This window comes from Gouania willdenowi, chromosome 3 (assembly GCF_900634775.1).
Source record: "Gouania willdenowi chromosome 3, fGouWil2.1, whole genome shotgun sequence".
NCBI classification, from domain to species: Eukaryota; Metazoa; Chordata; class Actinopteri; order Blenniiformes; family Gobiesocidae; genus Gouania; species Gouania willdenowi.
This window is the reverse complement of record NC_041046.1, coordinates 5,188,784-5,211,000: the sequence shown is the minus strand read 5'-3', so window position 1 is coordinate 5,211,000 and position 22,217 is coordinate 5,188,784.

Sequence of the window (22,217 nt, the reverse complement as noted above, 5' to 3'; positions counted from 1 at the left end):
CTGGTGCAGTTTCATGAGCTACCCAGTTACTGTAACTAGTTATATGAGCTAACCAGTTACTGTAACCAGTTATTTGAGCTAACCAGTTACTGTAACCAGTTATATGAGCTAACCAGTTACTGTAACCAGTTATTGTAACCAGTACCATGAGCTAACCAGTTACTGTAACCAGTTATATGAGCTAACCAGTTACTGTAACCAGTTATTTGAGCTAACCAGTTACTGTAACCAGTTATATGAGCTACCCAGTTACTGTAACTAGTTATATGAGCTACCCAGTTACTGTAACTAGTTATATGAGCTAACCAGTTACTGTAACCAGTTATATGAGCTAACCAGTTACTGGAACCAGTTATATGAGCTAACCAGTTAATGTAACCTGTTACTGTAACTAGTTATATGAGCTAACCAGTTACTGTAACCAGTTATATGAGCCATGGATCAAAGCCAGATCTTCACACCAAATGTACCTTCACCAACTATAGTTGCTTAAATCTCTCGTGATGAGTCTTGAACAAAGGCGACGTTCACACTGCAGACAAATAAGACTGGAATTCAATCTTTTTGCCCATATATGACCTGTATCTGATCTGTTAAAGACAGTATGAACAATACAATTCTGATTTTTTCAAATCCAACCCAGGTCACTTTCATATTTGGTCTTCAATCCAATATGTATCTGATCAGCCTGGACGACAAAAGCTTTGTTCCAGACTCATCGTCATCACCATCCAAACAGAGATAAACTCTCCTTAAAGTTATGAAGTGCTGACTTTTGTTGGAAAGAAACTTTCTCAGTGCGACACCCAGTCGTACTCTGGACGCCTCTATATTTACTAATGTAAACACTGTACGTGCCTGAGGGGTCATGGGTCACCTTAGGTTTCCTCTGTGCATACGGGTCACTTCAGGGTTGCATTCTGTTCATACTCACAACTAATTTAAGATGCGTTTAATGTGTAAATAAATAAAATCCAAATTGTGCATTAAGACCTGCAGTGTGAGCGTAGTGATAGTGAGGCCGTACGTTTACAGCACTTATCGTAGACAGCTCCAGTTGTTCTATGGTTTACTGTGATCAATGATCAACTTACATAGTTATTAAAGGATGAGTTCACTCAAAATATACTTAGAATTTAAAAGACTTATTCAAGGAGTATTTCACTTTCACTTTGGACCCAGTAAGTTGAGGAAGTGTACAGCCCGCGTCACTTGAAAGGAAGTGGCTTGACGTTGCGTCATTTTCATTGATTTTAACGTAATCTAGTTGCCAAAGTTGCTTTTGGTGTGAACGCAAATATGTATTTATCCACTGTTATCCAGGAAGTTTATTATTATTTGCACCACAGTATATAGTCATCCTAAAGATGTAAATCATTGTTTTAATCACAAATAAAATGGGTTAAAAGTGACCAAAAATGGTAGAAAAGGTGGTGAAATGAGATTTTAAAAACCACAGAAATACAAATACAGAGAGAATAAATGGTGAAAATAGTCAATATTGACTTAAAAGTGGCAGAAACTGCAGGGGGGTTTGGGGTATTGCAATTTAAAAAGCAGGAATTAGTTTAAACTGGCAAATAATGGGCATGATAAATCGTGAATGTGGTTAAATTGCCAAAAATAGGTGTGAAATATGGTGAAAAGAGGTTAAAAGTGACAATAATGGGTCAACATATGTGGCATTAGGTGGAAAAGTAATGGAAAGGATTTAGAAGTGCTGAACATGTCTGGAAAGTGGAAAAACATTTCAGAAAAGGCATTAAAATATGATGAAATGTCAGAAATCTGAGTAATGTAGCAAAAATGCATTAAAAGAAGCAAAAATATGGCAAGAAAAAAAGTGACGAAAATACGTTAAAATATTAAAAAAAAGTTTGGTGTAGCTGCAGAAAAAGAATAAAAAATAAGCAAAAATGGGCTCAAATTGTTAAAAAGAATATTCTTAGTTTCTTGAAGGCATCTGGCGACCCCCTCCCAGAGTTTTGCGACACCAAATGTGGTCCTGACCCCAAGGTTGAGAACCCCTGCTCGAGAGCACTAAATATGAGCAGCTTTAGGAGCCAATCCTGTCTTTTCTGATGTAATTGGAGACTTTTGTGTGTGTGTGTGTGTGTGTGTGTGTCCAGCTGGGGTCACCTCAGGTCGGGGGCCGTGGCCCTTCAGGCGCTGACATCCTCACCTCTTTGATCTCCTTCCTTTCAGCCAAACAAACACATTTTCTGTTCCCTGCAATAAATGACGATTGTAATCTAAAATAAATGAAAGGGAGAAACACACGAGGTGGGGGTGGTGGTGTCTGAGGGGGGGAGCTGAAGGAGGGCGGGGACGTAGAAAGGGATCGAGATGGAGAGCATTATCACCTTGGCCGAGCATCAGAAGTTAGAAAAAAAACAAAAGAGTGTTGGAGAGAAAAGAAGAAGGTTCACGAGCAAATTCATCTTCCCCTGCTACAATCAATCTCTGGCCAAAAGAAATACACAATAACTAGGCAGGAAGAGGCCAAGATTAATGGGCCATCGCCATCTCCACTGACCAGCATCCACCTCTCTCTCTGTGCCCCCCCCCCACACACACACACACAATCCTCCCCCTACACACACCCTCTCCTATTCTCCATACAAACCTTGATTGTAGTGTTTTACACACGCATTACAAAGCTTTAATGAAACAATCCACTCACTGTGAACTGTGTGTGATACAGTTTGATGTTTGAAACATACACTAAGATATTACATCCATGTAAAAAAATTGTGATAGGATACTTTGCAGAAAATGGTAAACTTTAAAATAATCAAATATTAACAAAGTTTGAAGCTTTATCCAGGGGTGCAAATAAAGAGGAGGAGATTCTTACTGACAGGGGAGGGGCTACAAACCTAGTACCAGCCACTTAAAGCTACAGAGAGAGAGAGAGAGAGAGAGAGCGAGAGAGAGATAGAGAGAGAGAGAGAGAGAGAGAGGAGAATAAGAAGATGGAGATATTCTGAGGGAAACAAGTGAAAGAAAACAGCAAATTTTAAAGACATTGGTTATGGAAATCTTCGAGCATACACTGTACTGTATGTCTGATGAAATAAAGTCAATCACAGAGCTCTGTCATGAAAAAACGGTACTGATGAAGAGGAAAAGTGGCGGTCACACAGTCACAGCACAGATTTATTATAGGATAGAAAAGGGAAAACCTGATCAGAAATGTTGCTATTGGCTAATCACAGCATACAGTAACAGAGGGGGAGGGACTCCTTCATTATGGGATAGTCAGGCACCATGTTATGATCATAATAATGGTAAATAAAGCAGTAAATTAGTTTAAAGTATGATAACTAAAGAGCAGTCGATTACTGCAGCCTTTAATATTTACTAGTAATGTAAATGCTCTAGTGTAGAGTTTTTTGGGAGTAAGTTACAGACACCGAAAGATGTATTTTTACTGAAAGTTGTGCCTTGTTTATCTCTGAGCTTATCTTCACTAAACTTTGCTACAGCGTCTGTTATGATGGATGCCAAAGATGTGCATTGTGATGATTAATGTCATCCTACAAAGGGACATAAACTCCACTCCTGGATCTAACAAGGGAAGGGAAAGCGACTCCAGAGTATTGTATCTAAAAAAAAGTAGAGAAGATAAGCAGGTTAATAAATGAATCTGAATCTATCTGCTTCTTATCAACCACATGGTAAAGTAGATCATGTAGTGTAGGCGTCCAGTGGGGGTGTGTGTGTCATTATATACAGTAGATGCTGTATCACAGTAATCACATCTGCTTTAGTGTTTTATGTGTGATGATATCCCTGTGGAGTGTGTGAACAACATGTGTTCATCGCTACAATTCTTATCTGTGCTGTTGGATTCTATGCACGTCTGTGTGCAGAGGTGAAAGTAACTTTCAAATCCCATTTCACCACCTTTTCTACTATTTTTGGTGAATTTTAACCCATTTTATTTCTGAATAAAACCAGGATTTACATCTTTAAGATGACTATTGCTATACTATTGTGTAAATTAACCAAATGAATCAGTTCTCAATATCTCAGTCCCTCCAAATGAATAAATTCAACTGTAATAACAAATTGTAAAATTAATTCTCAATTTAGTTCTAAAGTTATGCAATTTTGCACACAAAAAATCTCACAAAATTGTCCTAAATTACACAAAATGTTGAAATAAAGATCCTACAGGCACTGGTATCTGTCATTTATTGTTTTGATATTGTTGGTGGCAGAGGTGAAAGTAATAGATTACAAGTACTCGTGTTACTGTAATTGAGTTGCTTTTATGGGTACTTGTACTTGTACTTGTTTAAGTATATTTCTAAATCACAAAAATTTCTTGTACTTGTACATTTTAAAAGTAAGTAATTTATTACATTTCTACACCCAGCCGTTACTGAGCATTTCTATTGTTTGTATTAAAATAATCAACAAACATCATGAAACTAGAAAAAAAGAAATGACCAGACAACAATCACATCACATCATAGCCGACCAATCAGATTTCACGTAATGCACCGTGTCAAGATTCAAGATGTTTATCTGTCACATGCTCATACAAATGTGCAGTGAAATGTAAAACACTGTCCCACAAGGCCAGGCAACAACAACAAACACTCAATTAGTAATCTACATATATGCAGAAAAATATAACACAATATGCAAAGTTCAGAGTGACCAGGGTCCAGTTAAATAGCAATGTAAAACAGTTTAAAAACCATCATTGAATGTAGAGAATATACATATGTAGAAAAATGTAAACAGTGTTCAGAGGTGTCAAAGTGCAATGTGCAGATTTACGTTTTTAACTGAAGAAAGTGGAGTTAAAGCTGATATCTGGAGTTTCTGAGAAGACGTCTCAATGTCCCGCCCTAAACAGCTCCACTTCCTCCCACTGTCTCTCCCATCTACCAGAAGCCACGTCTCTACTTTTCTGCATGCGCATCACGGACCATAACAAGGTCTCATCAGGTCATATTGATATATGTCTATGGATCAGGTAAGAGCCAAAATCAGAATTACCTGTTTGCTGTTAAAACCAGTGTTGTGCTAGTTACTGAAAAAAAGTAACTAGTTACCATTACTAGTTACTTCATTCACAAAGTAACTCAGTTACTATTTTGATTACTTACATCAAAAAGTAATGCGTTACTGGAAAAAGTAACTTTTGAGTTACTTAGAATTAAAAAATGTATTATTTATTTTGGGTCATTTGTGTCCAAACAGCTTCATATTAGTGCTGTAATAATGTAATAATCCACTGTTGATCAACTGCTATAAAACATATAAAGCATATAAAGCATAAAACAGCTGCTCCAAAATTAAAACAGTAATTTTTCAGCCTTAGCACAGTAATGTAAAGTAAGCTGTGCATATTCCAGGTGCACATTCTGCTGTTGAAAATGTTTGTGAAAATAAATGTGGAAAAACTAATTCACAGCATTTTTCTCAGCTACACAATGCTAAACATATCAGGCTAACGAGCTGCTGTTAGCAGTGACTCAGCAGTAGCGACAAGCTGCATATTTACAACAACATACCATGCAATAGTTTGGCTGATCTGTTCCTGAATAACAGTCACAGTCCGTTAAAATCCAGCCGCAGCGTTAGCTTAGCTTCACTGATGCATCTTTTGGAGACAAAAATAATACGTGTATTTCCACTCTGAGAAGCTCGTCCTGCTCTCGCAGTGACTCGCCATGATTGGCGCACGTGATGTAAACAGAAACACGCTGACAATGCTTCTTCTTCTACTGTTTTACCGTGTTTGGCACGGCATCCCGCAAAAATGTGTAGCGCCACTGTAAACAGGAAGTACACTGCAGCTAGCAAAGTAACGGAAAAACGCACCATATTGTAATGATAACGGCGTTATTTCTTTAGAAATATATTGCGTTACAGTACTAGTTACTGTCAAACGTGATGTTGGGGCGGTAACGCGTTACACTGGTAACACTGGTTGTGACGCACGGCCTTGTTTCCGTGCACAGTTCTACATTCACTTTGACAGTCTTAAAAACACGTAGTCGAAGCCTATTGGCTGGGCTCAATCAGCGATCGTTTCCATGTGTATAGGGGTCTATCAGTCAGCTTTAACGTTCCCAACAGCACACAAACAGAAGCTCTTCTGTCTGTGGGGACCACAGACTGACTCAGGTAGAGGTTAAAGATGGTGGTAAACACTGGAGCTAACAGGTCAGCACAAGACCACAGCACTGCCAGAAAGACCATCCCTACCCGGCAGCGTTCCAGGTGTTTACCTTTTTCAGAGTCGTCCTCACGTCGTGCTCTGACACAGTGAGCGGGTGTGAATGTGCTGCTCCAGCCCACAGAGATCCTGCTGGTTGCATCAAAAAGCAGACAAAAAACTGTAAAACTTTGATTTTTTTTTTCACACCATCCACCAAGTAAAATTCCTTGTATCGTCTAAAAACTCTACTTGGCAATAAAAGTGATTCTGATTCTGTTTAATTGTTCATAAATGTATATATACAAAGAGCCTGAGAATCTTTTTATTTTAAATTGAATTAATTGGTGTTGGTTTTTTTTTTTTTTATAATTGTACATTTTGACAAACTTTTATTTCACTAAAATAAATTAAGTTCTAATTGTGGAAGATTTGGTCTCTTTCTTTTTACCTTTATATGTATACATGAGATGTTACTTTTTACTTATACTTGAGTATTTTATGTATGACTTACTTGAGTAAAATTTCATTCTAGTAACAGTACTTCTACTTGAGTAGGAGATAACAGTATTCTTTACGTGTGTGTGTGTGTGTGTGTGTGTGTGTGTGTGTGTGTGTGTGTGTGTGTGTGTGTGTGTGTGTACAGGTGTGTTGGTCTGAGCTGATGTGGACCCCAGAGATCAACAGAGAGCAGAACCAGGCACACAGAGGTAAAAATTCATTTCCACCAAAGCCATACATCAACAGGCATTTGTTTAATGAGCGCCGCAGTGCAAAGATGTATAGAAGGTGTCAGGCGTCCACTTGCAATGCGTTGTGGGTAATAGCAGATAGCATCACAAGGTGTGACCGCTCACTCTGTCTCCCTGCTCGCCTCTTTTATCTGCAGCCGCGCCCGCCCCGTTATAAATGAGAGCCGAGAGGGAACGAGAGCTAAAAAAAATAATAGAGAAGAAAAAAAAAATACACAAAGTTGTAAAGTGTGTTGGCACCAGCACATCAATGTCAACAAGAAAAATGACAAAAAAATGAGCCAATTTTTTGCTTATTTTTTACCTTTTTTCTGCCACGACACCAAACTTGCCATTTTGTAACATTTCCATCACTTTTTCTTGCCATATTTTCCTCCTTTTAATGCATTTTTGCTACATTACTCTCATTTCTGCCTCTTCTCTGTTAAATTTAAATGCCTTTTTTTGTGCATTTTGTCCACTTTCAAGTCATTTTCAGCACTTATAAACCATTTTCACCACTTTTCCACCTAAAGTCACATTTGCTGACCCTTTATTGTCACGTATCACCATATTTCATGCTTATTTCTGCCAATTTAACCACATTCACCCTTTCTCATGCCCATTATTTGCTAGTTTAAACAAATTGTTCCTACTTTTTTTTTTCTTATATTACTCTGACACCTTCATTACTGCCACTTTTAAACCAATATTGTCACTTTGAACCTTTTTACCACTTTTTTTGTCCATTTTTGCCCACTCTAATTTGCAACTTTTAAACAATTTCTGTGTTTTTTTTTTTCTTTTTAATCTCATTTCATCACCTTTTCCACCATTTTTGGTCACTTTTAACCCATTTAATTTCTGGTGGATGTTGGCGGACTAGACGTGAGCGTAGAGCAGGGGTTCTCAACCTTGGGGTCAGTCATTTTTTGAACAATTTCAGCCAATTTTTATAATTTTTCTGGAACTATACCAAACTTGCCATATTTAACCAATTTCCATCACTTGTTCTTGCCATATTTTTGCTCTTTTTGATGCATGTTTGCTACATTACTCCCATTTATCCCACTTTCTGTGCATTTATTCCACTTTCATTACATTTTTCTGCACATTTTTTCCATCTTTCCACCACTTTTCCATCTATTGTCACATTTGTTGACCCATTATTGTCACTTTTATCCTCTTTTCACATTATATCATGTTTTTTTTTTTGCCAATATAATCATATTGACAATTTTTCATGCCCATCATTTGCCAGTTTAAACTAATTGTTCCTACTTTTTAAAATTGTATTACCCTGAAACTCTCATTTTGGTCACCTTTAAGCCAATATTGACACTTTGGACCCTTTTTATCACTATTTCTGTCCATTTTTGACCTTTTAACCAATTTATGTGATTTTTAAAAATCACATTTCCAAAGAAACCTCTGGAAGAACATCTCAACAGTCCATGTAATGTGATGTGATAGCAATCACTGCAGCAGCAGCACGTGTAGCATTAGCATTAGCTCTGCAGAATCCTGATGATAATCATGATGTTAAAAGGAAACCACTGCTCATTTAACCTGAACCGATCAGCGTTTTTTGTTAATATTGTATTATTTTGATGTATAAAAACAAACAGAAGAGCCAGGTAAACCTAATATATGTTTTTATTGAAAATGTATTGATTATTGAAAATCAGAGAAACGTTGACATCTTGTAAATGTGAAACACTTATTTGTTTTCATGCTATTTATTTTATTTGTTTTAATTCTTTTTTTTAAATTTTTTTAGTTATACCTCACTACCTAACCCCAACAAAATAAAATACAATTTGTATGTCATGAACACTAATAAACCAGTGGTTCTCAAACTCTTTAGGCTCTCGTCCCCATTTCTCTTATTTCTGAATCCAAGTCCCCCCTTTGTCCCACTACTACATTTTGCTTAGAAAACTTTTTAAAAACATATATTAATCATAATGATGGAATGAACGAGTGATGACACATTTTAAAGAATCTCATTTTGTAAAGAAGTGAATGAAACAGTATTTAAATCAGTGGTTCACAACCTTTTTTGGATCGTGACACCATTCTGATATCAAGAATTTCTGGTGACCCCAAACATGTTTTTTTCTAGAATTCGTTTTTCATCATGTATTTATTTTTTTTCTGCATTTTAGTTGAACTACATTAATATTTCACAAAGTTAAAGTATAGAAATATGACATTGTGTGTCGTTTTAATCCAAAACAAAAGATGTTTTAATCCAAAACAAAAGAATGAGAATTTTACATTTTCAAAAAAACAATTTAAATTTTTCAGAAATTTCAGGCAACCCCATTTAAACTCCAGGCGACCCCACATGGGGTCCCGACCCCGAGGTTGAAAAACTCTTGATTTAGTGGCTCCTGAATAGATTTTTTTTCTATAGTTTTTATTTATTCCAGTCGTCTGAAGTGGGACCAAGACTGACACTTTATTTGATCATTTTTCACTCACTCTCTCGCAAATACCCCCTGTAGTGCCATCGCGTACCCCTAGGGGTGCACGTACCCCTAAATATTTTTAGATTTAGTCATCTGATTTGTTTTCATTTTAGTCCTATTTTAGTCGACTGAAATATCAAACAATTTTAGACAACTAAATCAATAACAGATTTACTAGACAATTTGTTTTTTACAGCTGGTATAGGAAACAAACTAAACCTACTGTAATTTATGTGTGTACATGTAATATATAAAACACAAATTTAAAGACACAACCGTGTCTTTATTTCAGTACAAAAGCAGGACTGAATAACACACACACAGACTGTGGAGTTTGAAATGTTATCGTTCTCCCGTAATAATGCAAACAAAAATATGCAATAAGTATTCATTTGCAACTTGATTTATACAAAACAAACAGTGCAGATGTCAAAGATCATAAACTCCTCAGATTAAACGTCCTACATCTGAACCATAAAAAGTGCCATATCTGCTCACCTACGCACCAATGAGAGGCGAACAAGAAAAAACGTCAAAACAAACATGGCGGCCGACACGGACAAGACGTTTGCAGCTGCGCTCTGCTCTGATTTAAACGACCTGGATATAATGTTGAAACTACAACAAGAAGACGATTTAAAACCACATGTGTGCACTGTACTACTCACTGTTTTTGTCTGCTGGCTCTGTTTAGGGAAAAAGATCTACGCTTGTTATATACATTATTTTTTTTTTTTTTGCTTCTCCCCCCAGCAAGAATCTCAAACTCCGCCTATGCAGTAGCTCAAAAAAGACTGAACAGAAAAGTTTAATGGTGTCTCAGCTTTCCTTCACGACGTAAGTGCTATTCACAAAGAGAGCTACGCAAGCTCTGAGGCTGTCAATCATCATCTTATATGACGTCAAATCTCATTTTTCAACCCCAAAAAAACTTATTTAAAAAACAAATTATACAGAAAAATGCGCACTTGAACACAATGTATTGTGATAATAACTAATGATCACAGCAGAGAAAAAATAGAGTATTTTGATTTACAGTTAAACAACATCCCATCCGTTAACATTGAGGAGGCGGGGCTTATGACCTATACTGCAGCCAGTCAGCAGGGGGAGCTCTAAAAATAAAAGCTTCACTTCCTCGGGAGGATGTCCCGTCCGTCTTTTTTACAGTCTATGGTCGGACCGGTATTACAGACGGACACGTTTCTAACGTTCTCACGTTTTTAACCCACCAGAACAGAGAACAACATGAAGAAGACATCGAAACGCGTATGAAAGTAAGTGAAAGTAAGTTTGCATTCGTGTTGTGACCTGTTTGCATTTGTGTTCGTTTCTGTAAATGCATTCACCTGACACTTCCCAACCACCGTACTCCACCCCTGGTCAGATCCTGTGCATAAGTAAATAAAACAACTAATACAGCAGAACAACCTGCTTTTTAACAAAGAATAACTCCCTTGTTCCTGTTAAAACCCCTTAAATTAGTCGTTTGTCCTGAATCCCCCCACCCCCAACACCCCCCAGTCTGAGTCAAGGTCAGTCAGGCCCATATATCTCTGTGTTTCCACCACACTTAGTGCATCACTCTCTCTGTGTCGACTCAGGAAGCTTTTTTTTTTTCTTTCTTTCCTCTGAAATGAACAATCTTTATAGACATGCTGCCGCCATAAGAGCTCAGATTTCCACGACTAGTGAGAGTCGTTTGAGTCTCTGAGGATCGTCAGCCTCTGCTCAACAAATCAGCCCCAGCTCATGATGTTCAGGGGCCCATTTTTATCTCTGTTTGACTGGCCAACTACTAAAGATGTAATGGGATGTTGGGGGAGAACACGCAAAAACAGCGTTTGGGAGATGTATTCAAAGCGTGTGTGTGTGTGTGTGTGTGTGTGTGTGTTCTGATTGATCGATGCAGCAACCACCTTCCATTTATATCCCGCTTATCCACAACTGTTTAGTTTCAGAAACATAAATCTGAAAAAAAAGAGAAGGAGAGAGCATGAGAGAAGAGATATGGAGACACGTCTCAGTGAATAAAGGCTGCGTCTGTGAACATTAAGTTATCTAAATGAAAATCAATAACCTGTATGTGCGTGTGTTTTACTCGTAAAAAGTGACCCACAAAACATGGTAAAAAAAAACCCAAAAACGGAACAATTTGGTCCTTTGGTATTAGCATTTAGCTTTTAGCTAATAGCTTTTAACAATAGACCAAGTCATTTCTCTGTCTGTAGATGTGTTTCCATTACAGAATTTCACAAAAATAAAAGCGATATTTCTAAATGTCGACAGAGTATACAGTATGTGTTCCTATGTTGGTTGTTTTGGAGCATATCTGTCAAGTCTCCAGTTTTAGCCATGAAACTCCAGTATTTTACTCCTCTTTCCCACCATCGTCCCGTATTAGTATTATCCCGTAAATATCCCATATCATAATGTAATAATAATTAAAAGATAAATAAATTAAAACATTTCTAAACTAAAAGCTGTCACTATAGCCTCATGAGAACAGTCACTATGAAATGGCCTGAGTGGCAGTTTTTGCAAGATTAGTGCCGACAGCGGCAAAAAACTCGGAAACAACTCAGAAGAGAAATAGATGGATGTAAGAAGACGCTCCAGTGGGAAAAAAAAACCCAATGAACTGGTGTAAATACATTGTAAAATGTAAATGAGTTGACCTTCCTTAAGAGCAGCAGGATGGGACACAGTTACACATTCTGTTAGATTAATAAGTGATATTTTAACGTCTCCATGAAATATCAACCAATCACAAGCTCCACAAATATACACTGCTTTAAAAAGACTGTAAAGTCTGTAATAAATGTGTCTAATAAGTCATTAGTGAATACCAGAGAACCACATGTGTGAGCATGAGAAATTATAAGAAAATATTTAATGAAAATAAAATGTTAATGTCGAACTTAAAAACAAGCAACGTGAAATTATGCAATATGTTGACTTGTAAATAAACTGTAAGTATAATAAATAAACACATGTGCTTCATATACACATTTATGTTTTATAATTTAGGAATTAGAGCTCTGCGATATATGATTTCTTTTTTGGTGATATACTGTAGAAAACTAAAATATTGCATATATATATATATATATGTATATATTGTATGAAAATACTAATTTTAGGAGTCGTTGCGCTTACTTCTCAGAACAACATGTAAAGCTCAGTTAGATGATTAATGAGTGCGTTCTAACCCAGACCTTCCCCATAACAAGTCACACTACAGAACTCACTCACACGTGCTGTCCCTTACAGGTGAAAAAGCCAAAAGTGGCAAAAATATTGATCAGCTGTTTGTTAATAAATGTGTCTGTGTAACATTTTGCATCAGCAAATTTAACCCAGAATTGTCTTTCTGCTCAGACTTCATTTTAAATAAAAATATTGAGATTTGTATCATATATCACCATTATGAGAATATATATTGAGATATGAGATTTGGTCTATATCGCCCAGCCCTAGTAGGAATGTTCACAGCATTTTAATGTTAATAAAGGTTAGACTACCAGATTGTAATCACATCATTGTATCTATTAAGTGGTTGATAAGTGGATATTTCAGATTTAAATTAAAGTTGTGATGGTGGTACGGCTCATAGCGGGAAACAGAAAAATTCCCAAATTTTCAAATCCAAAACTTGACAGGTATGTTTTGTATCCTGGTAAATCTGGTAGAACACTCTGCATTCCTTTGTTGTTTCACGTCTAATGTGGCACTAATCATTTTTAAGTTTAACTAGTGCAGTGTTCGTAGGAAGTACAGTATGTGTTGCTATAGAAAAGTGGGAGATTATGTAGATTTTTCATGGATGGTTTACAACTATAACTCCTCTTTAATTCAGAATAAAAGTTAAATCCTCTTTAAACTGACCTTGTAAACACTTAATTCCAAATCTAAATTTAATTCTGAATTAAACACACACACACATTCCTTGCTTTTATAGATAGATGCTAAGAAATGTCTGGGTCTTCTCTTCTGTACCACGCCATGTTTTCTTGGTCATGTGATGTGGTACCTCACATACTGTGACGTATAATTGTGTAAAAAGTGTTATTTGAGTGTTTTTTTTTTTCAAAATTCTGGTGTTTCCATCACCAGCTTTTTCTGCGCGATTTAGATTTTGCGCATTGCCAAGATTAATGGAAACCCAGCGACTCCTGACACCCTGTGTTTGTTAATGCGTATTTGAACAGGTAAAATCTCTCATCGGTTCAATTACAAGTCCTTAGTTTTTTGAAACTTTCACATTTTATCACTTCATTTTGAATGTTATCGTAACTTATTAACCTCTCTATGCTCACAAATCCCCACAGTAGGAAAAACTGGCTGAGAGTCGAGCAGCATTGAGGGAGCAGACAGAGAATTAGAACGCGGACTTTTTAATGTTGACGCTTCGTTTGTCATTCTCCTGCTTTCCCTGCCTTAGTAGCACCACTCAAAGAGAGAGAGAGAGAGAGAGAGAGAAAGGAGGGAAATTTCTCCATTGCAGAAGCAGTCAGGCAGAGGACAGGAGCGAGGGGGAATAAATCAGCCACAGTCTGGTCTCTGGTGACCACCCGCGGCAAGGAAATAGTGCAGAGAGACATAGAGAGAGAGAGAGAGAGCAGGAAGGGCTTTGGACTACACAGAAATAATGTCCTTTTACTGTATTTCCCCCAACGCCATCGAAATCTACCTTCACTCATTTAGTGTCGCACACTCCCAGCCCTGCAAAGAGGACACTCATTTTCACATTCACACACACACACACACACACACACACACGCACACGCACACGCACACGCACACACACACGGAGAGAAAATGACAAATTTGAATCACTCAGGCTTCGTCTTCCAGCAAAACAGTGTCTGATTTGGCAAATGGTCCAAGTGGCCATTACCTGGCTACAGCAGCCGTGGTGAGATGAGCCTGAGGAGACAATCAGGGGAAGGTGGAGGGAGACAAAGGCAAAACGGAGGACAGGTCACAATAAAGACCATTCATAAAACAAGAAAGTGAGAAGGAATCTGTGACTGTGAGTAGAAAGATTCCAGCTCAGAAATAAAGACTTTTTATGTCCTGGTGTTGACTACAAAGAGGGGATCGAGATGTGTTAAAGGTGAAATATGTGTATGTTCGCAGTGTGTGTGATTAGCTGCAGCTGTGGCACATGTGGTTAATCACACCTGTTTGATATGGAGCAGCTGCAGACTCATTAATGACAGAAAACACTGGACAAACTGGGATGCAAAGCTGTTAAACTACTTCATGTTAGAACCTTTCACTGGTCGAGACACTTGTTAATGTGGTGAAAGATTTACCAAACTTTTGCTTTTGCTCAGGGCTTAAATGGGATAAAAATTCAGCCCAAAAATACAATATTTTTTGTTCATTTTTGCAACTTCTTTTTCACACTTTTTTTAATGTTTGTCCTTTCTTTCATTTTAATTTGCCACTTTTCATCCAAATAAGTTAACTTTTGCCTAATAAATGCCGCTTGTTTCCTTTTTCTTACTACATTTTGCCTCTTTTTCACTATTGTTTGCCACACTTTGCCCATTAATGCTGCCCTTTGCCAATAAATACCACCTGATTCTTCTTGATTTGCCAATTTTTGGCCACTCTTAACCACTTTTGGCCAATTTTAGTCACCTTTCACTCTTTTCTTGCCATGTTTTTGCCACTTTTGGACCATTTTTGGCCACCTGGTACCACGTCAGCTTGCTCGTCAAAAAAACAAAAACAAAAAAAACAACTATATACTAGTATGGTTAGGATGATGAACGTTCCCACTGAAGTATACTTCCAAGATTCCCAAGATGCATTTGGAACCTACAGCGTTAAAAACCTTGTTCACACTGAGGCTAAATATCTCTTTTACTCTTTTACTTCAAAAGTTTTGGAAACATTTGAAGTGAGAAAGTGACCAAGTAGAATATCAACATGTGCTCATTGAATAGTAAATTGGATAATAATGCTTGTGTTGATGCTGTGTTTTTAGATCTAAAAAAAGCATTTGACACTGTGAATCATGACATTTTATTATCTAAGCTAACATATTTCAACTTCTCCTCAAATGCTATTCATTGGATAAAATCATATTTGGACTCAAAGAAAAGTGTGTTAACAATAACAGTGTAAAATTGTCTTTCCTTGATATTCCCGTTGGTGTGCCTCAAGGCTCAATACTTGGTCCCTTATTATTTTCTTTATATATGAATGACATGTGTTGTGTTGACGTTGAATTTCAAATGTATGCTGATGATCTACACCAGTGCAGTGGTTTTTTTAAATCCTGCCTGCTACTCAATAATAATAATAATAATAATAATAAAAAACAGTTTGTATGATGTTCACTAAGCAGTCTCACGACATAAAACAATCTGGTGAATTTTTAAGAGGAGAAGAATTGGAAATTGTCAGAATTTAAGTACCTTGGTGTGACCCTTGACTCCACATGAAATTTTTAAAAACATGTAAAAAGAACATCAATTACAGCCAAATTTAATCTACGAAATTTTAAACAAATTTGTCGTTTCATACCATTTAGGGCTGCTAAAGTGTTTTTTTACATTCTATGATTTTATCACATATTGAATATTGTTTTACAAGTTGGTCATTAACTGGTGTGAACACACTCAAATCAATAGAATCACTTTATAAAATGTCTTCAAAGTTTTTGATAAAAAAGCCAATGTCCTTCCATATTTGCAATATTTTACAAAAACATAATCTATTGAGCCGAGAGAATTTTAAACTTTTTAAAAATGCATGTTTTCTTTACAAAGTGGTAAATGGATTAGCCCCACCTCCCCTGTCGGACTTCTTTAAACCAAAGACTCACAGTGGTGCGAGGACACGGGCCTCCTCTAGAGGTGACTGTGAGGTTCCTTTCAGAAGAACAGCCTTTAGACAAAATGCTCTGTCTGTGAAGGCCTGTAAATTATGGAACAGTCTCCATTCACCGTTAGGGAATGTCCCACTTATATTTAAAACCAAACTCAAGTGTGGCTTAAAGCAAACCAGTCTTGTGAGCATTTAGTGACTCTTCTTTTACTTTTCTTGTACTTATTCATTTCTGTTACATTGTTTGTGTCAGGATGGGGTTTTATTTTGTAGGGCAGGCAGGAACTCTTGGCCTCCCTCCCAGCAGCTTTTTCCTAATGGGCACCAGCGCTGGTGATTGGTCACCAGCTGCAATTAACTGCTCTGTGTATAAATGGGGAGGCTTTGCTTTAGTTCAGTGCTGGGACATTTACTACGTTATCACTTGTGACCTGGGCTCAGTTTCATGCCAGTGATTCCTGGATCGACAACAAGTGTTTTTACTGTTGGATGTTCTTCTTGTTTACATTTGCTCCATTTTCTTGGTTTTGCCTTTTTATGTTCTGTGGGTACCTCTGCCTCCCTGGACTGACCACCTGTGTGCCGAATCCCTGCTTGCCTGACCGCGCCTAAGCGAACAATAAATATTGGTTTAATGCATCTGCGCTCTGCCTCCGTCCTTGCATTTGGGTCTGCACCTACACCCGCACGTGACAGAATGTCCCAACCACCAGCAGACCCAGCGGGACCCTCAATGCTGGATTTTTCAATTTGCAGCGAGTTGGAGGAGCTTCTTGCCAAGCTGGAGCCCCTGCTGTACAGACTGAAGGAGACCATCTATTCCCAGGAGAGAGTGGACACTCTGATGGGAGTTTGTGTGGCCATTCGTTTCCGGGGTGCTCTGGACAGAGTCCCCTTTGTGGCAGAAACATTAGAGAACGCAAAGAAGCAGATCAGGAGGTTGCTAGGTTCTCCCTGTACTCCACTTCCAGAGACGACCTGAGCCACCAGATTCTCCTCATCACCAGAATCCACGCACCATCAAAAGTTAGCCCTGGATTTCCACTGGATGCGTAACTGTGCCGAAACAGCAACACAGCTGATAGGTTTCCATTAAAGTCAATTTGTCAATTTCCATCAGCACCGTCACTGAGTCATGCTGCTACGCTCTGCTGCAAATACGCAGCACTTCTATTTCTCCTGGACGTTGGAGCTGGAGTTAACAAATATAGAGTCTTGTTTTTGATTTAACATAGTACAACCTCTTTCAACCAGCAAAAAAATAAAAAATTACAAGACAAATGTACATTTAAAGCATTTGATCCTGCCAGGACACACTGCCCTCAGGGGAGGTGAAGAATGTGGCCAAGCTGTCCCTAAGTGCACACGCTTCTCTCGGTGCCCGGTTTCCTCCCATGTTCCTCACTGGTGCCATATGTACCCCACTTTCCCCTGCCTTATCTAGCTGCTGCACATTCTCACTAGGTGCGAGGAGGAAAATGTGCAGGATGCATGCTGCCACCACAACCCTGTCCACGTTATTGGGGTGCAGGGTTATCCTCCGATGGAAAATCCACCAACGTACTAACAAAATGCCAAATACATTTTCAACCACTATCCTGGCTCTGGAGAGTCTGTACTTGAAAATGCTCTTCCTGTGGTTGAGGTTCTGTCTTGGGTAGGGTCTCATGAGGTAGGAATGCTCCATCTCCCACCATGACATGCGGTATATCTCCAAAGTGAGCAGTGCCAAGCAGAGTGGTTTTCAGAGGTACATTGAAGGTGTTATTATCCATCCCTCTCCCCAAATCAGAGCATGCGTAGATCTCACCATCAGATGGTCTCCCACTAGAATGCACCTGAAACAGCAGTCAGCATCCACCAGTGCCAGAAGCATGATGGAGAAGGTCTTTTTATAATGGAAATACCGACTACTAGACAGAGGTGGGGCTTGAATGACCACATTTTCCATCCAGTGCTCCCAGGCAATTTGGTACGTTCCACTTTCCCCAGAAGCGTTGTGCCACCTTTTTCCATGTCTCTGTAGTCGGCCGTAGTAAAGTCTTTCTTCATGAGCTTTTCAATGGCAGCACACACCATATGAATGGAGTTCATCACTGTTGTGTGACCGAGGAGGTAGTTGAAGGCTAGACTGATAAGCACCTGTGAAGTGTATAGAGAAGAAAATAATAGTTAAATGTATGATTATTGTTTTAAATAAGTATGACTTTTTTCAGTTGATCTCTGCGAGGCAAAATGGGGGTGCAGAGGGACACCTTCGTAAGGAGCAGGGGATCGAGCAAGGAGTGGAAGTACTCGGACGTGTTTTTTTTTTTTTTTTGCCCTATGTGCAACAGAGAAGGTCTGTATGACATTCTAATTCTGTCTTTTATAGTTTGTCATTACCTTTTATTACCATCATTCATTGAAATATTATCTTTAAATTCTTTGTGTACATTTCAAATGAAGCCACAGGTATACGTAATACTCTGGTCTCTGATCTGATGTGACTAGTATGTTTATTTTGTAGTTCAAAAAACAACCTGAGCAGTAGTTTGCCAGAGGGGGAACAATCTTCCACATCTGTCTGCGTGTGGTTCTGATGAGAAGGCTCCTCCCACGTTGTCGCGGGCCATGTCATCTACAGCCACCGATACGATTTCTGTGGCAGAGTCGGTGTCGAGGTACACAACATCTTCTGGGCCACACAGGTCCAGGAGCCCAAGAGAGAGGGGGCCTCGCACCGACTCAAGAAGGAGCCAAAAACCACAGCACACCTCAGATGTGGAAGAGCCCCAAACCAGACACTGAGTTGGATGAGTGTGATCATTTTGCAATGAACCTTGTCCCTCAGTTACATGGTCAGGAGGCTAAAATAAGGATTTTAAACCTGCTGCACAACATCAAGAGCACTGAACCCCAACAAACTGGCATGATTCGATCTCGACCCCTCCCCCTTGCATCTCTCCCTAGACCGGTGACACATAGGCAAAGTATTGGGCCATTTACCAAAATGCTGCCCTCAAATGATATGCAGTGGGGTGAGGGCTGCACCCCATACAGTAATCAAAGTGTATATTTTGGATGATTTGTAAAAGTTGTATATTTTTTTTTCAGTAACTTTATATTTGATTTTTATTTTCCAAAGGTGTAATATTTCATTAGAAACAAATATCCTGCTTTGTGTTTGTGTGTTTTTAATTTTGATAAATAAAAAGTGAACCTTTATTGTGATCGTGTACATAATGTAAAGCTCACCTCACTCTCTGCTTTGCTTCTATGACAGATCTGTCGTTGGTTACTTTTGTGATTTCTGGCCCAATGAGGGAGAGAAGCTGATCCACCTGCTCTGCACTCATTCAGAAGTATTGATGATGCCGTTGACTGTCCAGGCGCAATTCTGCAACAAGGTTGCGCCTGCGCTTTTTCAATGGATGGACCCAGTGCCAGCGTGGTCTCCTTCTACCCCTGCTCTGCAGTGTTGCAAGCAGAAGCAACAAAGCAGCTGTTTTCCTCTTAGGAACAGGCACCGAAATGCAAATAATAACGTTGTTTATTATTTTTGTTTGGTTGATAAGAATCCTGTTAATAATGTATTGAATGTTATTCTCTCTTTGTTTCCAACAACAGTTAGCTTTATTTACATGACCATGCATACTTCAGAAAATTATAATCACAATACATGTTCATTTATTGTTTTGTATATAAATAAAAATATTGCACTTGCCAATGGTTGAAGCACAAAAGCGAAAAATTTTCCGAGCAGGACCAAGTGGCTTTACACATGCTGCTCTAGAAAGGACACAGTTTGTTTGCTTTTGTGCAACTCTTCATATACACTACAACAATGTGAATTAGCGGGATCTCCTCAGTCTTTGCTGCAACAGACAAGCAGCAAAACCAGGGACAGTGGGGATTGCTGGACAGCAGATGGCGCAGCGGAGTAGTTACGGGACAGTTACGCATCCAGTGGAAATCCAGAGTCAGTCCCTCCTCAGCATACAACACTCAGTTGGAGTCCAGTATCCAGCCTTTATCCAGTCCTCAATTACAGTCCAGTTCCCAGTCAGAGTCTCCTAACTTCCAGGAGACTCTTAAGTAAGTAAAGTTTATTTATATAGCGCTTTTTTCAGACCAGGGTCACAAAGTGCTTCACAATTTACAGTTTAAAAAGGGCGCAATGCATATAAAAGTCCACTACAATGATGCTACAATGTATAAAAGAGTCCATTCACAAACAGGAGTGTGTCAAGAAAGCCTCCATAAAAAAGTGAGTCTTTAGATGACTTTTAAAAACATCCACAGAGTCCAGCATCCGCAGAGTGTGTGGAAGAGCATTCCAGAGACGAGGAGCTACCGCCTTAAAAGAGTGATCACCTCGTGTTTTAAAGCGGGTGCGGGGGACCATCAGCAGGTTTTGAGAAGAAGACCTCAAGCTCCTGTTTGAAACATAGGGCTGGATCAGACCCTCAATGTATTCAGGCGCCTGGCCATGGAGAGCTCGGGAGAGGTCGCCAGGGTCCAACTCCTCGTCTGCGCCGCCTCGTGGGAAGCCGCCTGACTCATGTCTGGGTCTCCTCTTCTGTCCACGCGTACCATGTGATGGGGTACGTCACGTTCTGTGACGTGTAATTGTGTAAAAAGTGTTTCCATAACACTTTTGCAACACATTTCAATATCGGAACATCTGAAAATTCTCCTCATGAAAGCGTAAAAACATTTTTGCGATTTTTCAGTGTTTTTTCAAAATTCAGGCATTTCCATTACCAGTTTTTATTGAGCTATTTAGATTTTGCGCATTTCCGAGGGTAATGAAAACACAGCTACTGTCAGATTGAGGCATGTTTGTGTTCATTAGCTCAGGTTTGTTCACAAGTTTATTCAGTCCTCCCTCCTCTGGCTGAGGTCTATTGTAAGTGAGTTTATTCAAGACAAGTCAGGGAAACAAAAAGCAAACACACACACACACACACACACACACACACCAGCCTATTTCTAGCCCATAGGACACATTTAGTAATCCTTCCAATGATGTCCAGGGCCCAGTGATGGTTACCAGACCTGCAAATACTCCCACACACACTACACTACACAAACACACACACTACACAAACACACGCACGCACACACACAATGACGATCCATTTTTATTGTATTTGTGTGTGCAGCCATTGTATTTCCTCCCCTCTCTTAGCACCACACACACACTGCACTCAAAAACAAAAATCTATATCATCGACCGGCCTGTGTCACCACAATTATTCTTTTGAAACAGCCATTGAAAACAAATTACATCTGCACTGCGTTTTCATCCGATTGCTGTGGGTGAGCAATGCTCAGCGGCCAAGTTCTACCCCCCACCACCACCCGCCTTTAGCCGACTCACAAACCCCTCCCTCAAGGTTTGCTGTCCATAGCCTTTAGCTAAAGACTAAAGCTAGTGCGCGTGCCGTGTGTGCGTGTGTGCGTTCAAATTAGGACAAGAAGATGAAGAATAGTAGATAATATGAATGCTTGTAGATTTAAATGTCTTATTGATGTGTTACAAATTAATATTATTAATATTTGCAATTTAAAAAAATAATAATAATAAATAAATATTTAGACCATAATATCCCACCCTAAGTGTTACCTATGATGTTCTAACTCCGAGGTTCACAACCTTTTCTGGGTCGTGACCCCATTTTTTTATCATAAATTTCTGGCGAATCCCTGATTTATAATGCAGTTTATTTGAACAATATTCTTGTGTGCTGTGTGATGTGTTAATTTGAAAAAGAATAATGTTTATTTTTAATTAAAAGTATAACTTGAATTGGTAATTTTGTATTTTTTTGTCTACTAATTATTATAGACATTTCAAGCGACCCCACATGGGGTTGTGACCCCAAGGTTGAAAAACACTGTTGTAAATGCATGGTGTTAATTAATTGACCAATCCACAGCATTATGATTTTTTTAAACGTTAAACAACTTTTCCCCCCATTTCTGCTTAAAGATATTTGA